Raw genomic sequence first — 6,122 nt, forward strand, 5'->3', positions numbered from 1 at the left:
CAGAGGTTTAACGCCTGCCTTCGGCCCAGGGTGTGATCCTGGGGTCCTGGAATCGAGTCCCACGTCGGGCTCCCTGCATGGAGCCTGCTTCTCCCTCTGCCTGTGTCTCTGCCTCTCTCTGTATGTCTCTCATGAATAAATAAATGAACTCTTAAAAAAAAAAAATTCAAAGTGATCCTCTAGCAGCATTTGCTTAATTGAAAGCAAGAAATCTGAACGACCGTCCATTCTCCACTAGATGGCAATCATTACGTAAACTTGAGTTAGGCTCCCACACTAGCAGCAAACAAACGGATGGAGGCAGAGTCGTCGTGTTGATTATAAGCAACTGGGGCAGCTGGGAGGGGGCCAGAGGTACAGGACACTGGTTTGGCGTGAGGCTGTTTTGACAGCATTATTCTTGCGCTCACTGGCCTGTGGCAGAGACTGTGGTCCCCAAATCTACTAGCTAGCCTGAGCTTGGTTATGTTGCAGACGCAAGCTAACAAATCCCAATGATTTGACCCATTTCATGTTGCCTGCAGACTGGGAGAGCTCTCTTCCACACGGTCTTGTTGGGATCCAGGTTGATGGACATTCCATATCTTGGAGCTGCAGCCTCTGGCACCTGTGGCCTTTGTGGTCGCTGTGGCAGGAAAGAGCTGCTGGAGAATCATGCATGGTGCTTTCGCCATGTGTCACTTCCCATAACCAACTGGCTGGGAGTAGTCGCAAGGCCTCACTAGGAGGTACAGTCGTTCTGTGCCTAGATGGGAGGACGGTCAGCTCTCCCCAGACACCATAGTGCCTACGACACCTTCCCTTCTTCCATCCTTCCCTTCTTCCACAGCTACAGAGCTCCAGGGTGCCCCCCAGTAATGATGACATTTTCTAAATCTAAATGGCTAAGTTGGGGCGCCTGGGTGGCTCAGTCAGTTAAGCGTCTGCCTTCGGTTCGGGTCATGATCCCAGGGTCCTGGGATGGGGCCCCGTGTTGGGGGTCCCTGCTCAGTAGGGAGCCTGCTTCTCTCTCCCTCTGCCTGCCATTCCGTCTGCTTGTGCTCTCTCTCATGAATGAATGAATGAATGAATGAATGAATGGCTAAGTTGTCAAGCACAAAGGAATCTACCTGGAAGGAGCCTTGGTCCCTGAGCCCCTGGAGAGCCATACCAACTCTGAACCATCTACAGACCTCCCATATGTGAGAAATAAACTTGTATCTTTTTCATTTTTTTTTAATTTATGATAGTCAGAGAGAGAGAGAGAGGCAGAGACACAGGCAGAGGGAGAAGCAGGCTCCATGCACCGGGAGCCCGACGTGGGATTCGATCCCGGGTCTCCAGGATCGCGCCCTGGGCCAAAGGCAGGCGCCAAACCGCTGCGCCACCCAGGGATCCCTAAACTTGTATCTTTTTAAAGCCACTGTTATTTGGGGCTTTTTCTGTTACAGCAGCTGCATCTGTTCCCCCTGCGGTACTCCAGGGCACAGTCTGTTACAGGTGCTTTTCCCAGTAAGTAACATCCCTCTTCCCTTCCACTTTTGGAATGAACTGACACAGACCTGAGAGGTGCAGGTCAGAAGGTCTCTAGTGAGTGGAGACATGGTTCTAGATCGGTGGACAAGGGGCTTGTTAACACTTCACCCGTGAGTCGGACGATGGGCTGCCTGTTACTGGCAGGACTTGGGTTCACAGCACTGCTCTCTCCCGACGTCTGGACCAGGTAAGTCGGTCGCGTGGGGCCGTCTTGCGTGCGATGTTCAGGAGCTTCCTGGTTTCCACCACCAGATGCTCTCCGGTCATGACAAAAACATTTCCGATTCCAGTACAGGGTGGTGACACCGGGGAGACCCTGAACTCCTCTCCTCCATGGACACACCAGCTTTACACCTGATTATAAAGTGATTCCTCTGGAAGAAGAACCGAGGCTGTGCACAACAGAAGGTGAGAGACCCCACAGAGAACGGCAGGAGAGTCAGAGGCATGGCAATGGTCGGAATCCCCACCCCTGACCGTGAGCTTCGGGGGGGGGGGCGGGAGGGACAGGACTGAGGGACCAAGGGCAGATGTATCTGAAACAAAACAAACAAAAGTTTTTTTTTTTATTTTTATTTTTTAAAAGATTTTATTAATGAAAAACAGAGAGAGAGAGAGAGAGAGGCAGAGACACAGGCAGAGGGAGAAGCAGGCTCCACGCAGGGAGCCCGATGCGGGACTCGATCTTGGGTCTCCAGGATCAGGCCCCGGGGTGAAGGCAGCACTAAACTGCTGGGCCACCCGGGCTGCCCAACAGCTGAGGTTTAAAAGAATATAAATAGGGGGATCCCTGGGTGGCTCAGCAGTTTAGCCCCTGCCTTTGGCCCAGGGCATGGTCCTGGAGTCCCGGGATCGAGTCCCACGTCGGGCTCCCTGCGAGGAGCCTGCTTCTCTGCCTCTCTCTCTCTCTCTCTGTGTCTCTCATGAATAAATAAATAAAATCTTTAAAAAAATAAAAGAATATAAATATATTCTGGAATATAAAGGATCCAGCCCCCGAACTGCACCAAACAGCCGAGTTGCTGCTGGAACTCTCTCTGGGCCGGAGGGGCTGGTGAGTGCCACAGCTCACATTCCCTCCTCCACCTTGATAGCGTGGACAGGAGCAGGGTCCAGATGCCCTCACTGGCCCGTCACCTCAGCCAGCCCCGGAGAGCCCACACCAGCCCCAGCCACTCCCCCAAGGTGGCCCCAGTGTGGTGCACACGGAGACCCCCCTGCTTAGCGTTCACCACAGCTCCAACCATCTCAAACAGGTGACACAGGCACAAAGCACCCCGGAGCTCTCCAGGCCCACAATACTTTGGCTCCAGATGACTTGCCAGGGCACCCACAGAGCAGAGCACCCAAGGTAGCCTGGCCTGTGCACACCTCAGCTTCAACCACCCAACCAGGGCACGCCTGCATAGAGCACCCTGGAGCCCCCACCCCAGCACTGCCCGCCTCGGCTCCAGCTGCCCCAGGAGGATGCCCACTACACAGAGTGTCCCCAGACACCCCAGCTTGCACCCACATCTGCTCCTGCCCTCCCACCGCGGCAGCCCCAGCACGAAGCACCCCAGGACCCCAACCCACACCAGCCCCAGCTCCAGCCAGCCGGCCAAGGTCACCAGGCATAGTCCACGTGGGCGATGACCATACACAAGATCATTCCTTAGAGTCTGGGAGAAGTAGCTGTTTTGCCTAACTCACGGAAGCAAACACGGGAAGTCAAGCAAAATGGGGTGGAATATGTTCCAAACCGAAGAACAAGGCAAAACCTCAGAAAAAAAAGAACTAAATGAGATGGAGATAAGCAATCTACCCAACAGAGTTCAACGCTATGGTCCTAAAGATGCCCACAGGGCTGGAGGGAGGAGTGGACGAAGTCAGCGAGAATGTCAACGAGGATAGAAAATATATATAAAGAGGAACCAATCGGGGTTGAAGATACAATGACTGAAAGGAAAACTACACTAGAGGGGCGCCTGGCTGGCTCAGTCAGTGGAGCATGGGACTCTTGATGTCGGGGTGGTGAGTTCGAGCCCCGTGTTGGGCACAGAGCTTCCTTAAAATGCACCAGAGGACGTCAACAGATTAGTGGGTGCAGAACAGATCGGTGTTCTGGAAGACCGGGTAACGGAAAGCACCGAGCAGAAGAGCAGAAAGGAAGAAGAACTTGTAAAAATGAGGATGGGTTAAGGGATGCCTTAGACAACATCAAGCCAACAAACATCCCCATCACAGGGGGCCCAGAAGAAAAGGGGCAGAAAATGTATTTGAAGGAAGAATAAATGAAAACTTCCCTAATAGGGGGAAAGAAACAGACACCCAGGTCCAGAAGATCCAGAAAGTTCCAAACAAGAAACCAAGGACTGTCCATGCCACAGTCCCCATCAGTTAAAATGTCAGAGATAAAAGGTAAACATGCTGGGCAGCCCGGGTGGCTCAGCGGTTTAGCGCCGCCTTCAGCCCAGGGCATGATCCTGGAGACCCGGGATCGAGTCCCACGTCGGGCTCCCTGCATGGAGCCTGCTTCTCCCTCTGCCCTGGTCTCTGCCTCTCTCTCTCTGTGTCTCTCATGAATAAATAAATAAAAATAAAATCTTAAAAAAAAGGTAAACATGCTGATTCCTCACCTTGAACTATAAAATTGAAAGCTCCGCGAGTAGGCGTGCACATCTGCATTAAGCAGCGAGCCCTCCGTGGGACGTCGTGGTTTCCTAAAGTTCTGAAAGTGCTACTTGATGCTAGAACGACAGATTCTAAGTTCCTTAAGGTTGCTTCATGCAAGTGCTAACTTATCGTGTGTGTGTGTGTGTGTGTGTGTGTGTGTGTGTGTGTGGTCGGGAGGGGGCAGGAGCGATGGACGGGGAGGGAAGAGCGCTCAAGTTGGATGGGCCCAGTAGTCTGGGGACTGGTTAGGAAAATGAGAATTTTCTGGAGGTCATCAGGTAGGTGACAGGGAGGAGGTAGGTGACCCGTCTTATGCTTACAGGGCTTGCTGGCTGTGGTTCACTATGTAAGTCCCTCCGTGCGACGAAGCCTGTCATAGTGACAGTTTGCAAAAACTACTATAAGAAATAGACTAGGTAGGGGCACCAGGGTGGCTCAGTCGGTTGGGCGTCTGCCTTGGCTCATGGTCACGATCTCAGGGTCCTGGGATCGAGTCCTACGACAGACTCCCTGTCTGTCTGCTTCTCCCTTTCCCTCCCTCTGCTTGTGCTCTCTCTCTCAGCTCACTCTCTCAAGTAAATAAATAAAATATTTGGGGCACCTGGGTGGCTCAGCGGTTTAGCCCCTGCCTTCAGCCCAGGGTGTGATCCTGGGGTCCTGAGATCGAGTCTTGCATCGGGCTCCCTGCAGGGAGCCTGCTTCTCCCTCTGCCCGTGTCTCTGCCTCTCTCTCTCTCTCTCTCTCTCTCTCTCTCTGTGTGTCTCTCATGAATAAATACATAAAATCTTTTTTAAAAAATAAAATCTTAAAAAAAGACTGATGAATCTCTGAACTCTACCTCTGAAATTACTAATACATTATATGTTAATTGAATTTAAATAAAATTTAAAAAATAAGGATACCCCCCCATGCCAGGGCAGTTCTCCTGAAAAGCCTTCCTTCCCTCCTTCATCTTCACCCCTCTCTCCCCCTTCTCTCCGCTTACCTCCTACCTCCTGAGCCCCCACCTCCTGAGGACCGTGGGGCCCAGGCAGACAGGCTGCCAGGTCGTCCCAGGGGGCAGGGAGGTGGTCAGGGCAGGGCACGAGGCACGGAGCCACCGCCTAACCCTCTGCCACGCAGCCTGCGTAGACAAGCCAACAGGTGGCGCCATCCAACAGCCAACTGGGACCCTGTGATGGAGGACTTGCTTTCCATGACCTAAAGTGGCTTTATTCTGATTTCCATTTTTAATTTTGGTAGATAATCAAGTAGCAGATTTCCGAGATTTTGAGACATCCACATTCCCAAGAGAAACGCTGGGTCTGGCCGAAGGTCCTCCAGCCTTTAGCAGCGCCACCACTCACCTGTGCCACCTCCAGCATCCACCTCGACACCAGCCCATACAAGCGTCCCTGGGACCAGACCCCAGGTCAAAGGGGGGGCAACGGGGCTCCTCTGTCTCACGTTTCAAGCTCCCCTCCTGAAAACAGTGCCTCACTCCACAAGGATGTTCACCTCCCGAGGCGAGGGACAGGGAGCCAGATGTGCTTAACCTTGAGCAAAAGGCAAAATTGGAACAATCGTAATTTTTTTTTTTTCAAGTGAAAATTCAGTTTGTTGGTCTGTGTTTTTGCAAAATCGGGGTTTTTAGGTTCTTGGGAGCTGGGTGAACGAAATCAGGTCAGTTTTCTTACTGCACAGTTTTCTAACGCCACAGAACTGCACCTAACGCCTTAGGTACCACGGTCCCTGCAGCCGGGGAGCATGCGGCGCTCGGGAAACCCGCCGCAGTCGAGGGACGGCCACCGGACCGGCCACCGCACCGCCGCAGGCACTGTGGGCACGGGCAGGAGCCGAAGGAAGGCGGAATTCTGCAAACAGACGAGGGGCCGACCATTCCAGGGCAAAGGGGAGAGCAAAGACCCGGAGATAAGTGCGGCGTGGCTTCGGGCACAGCCACCAGGCCCCTT

Source organism: Canis lupus, chromosome 17 (genome assembly GCF_003254725.2).
Source record: "Canis lupus dingo isolate Sandy chromosome 17, ASM325472v2, whole genome shotgun sequence".
Classification (NCBI taxonomy): Eukaryota; Metazoa; Chordata; class Mammalia; order Carnivora; family Canidae; genus Canis; species Canis lupus.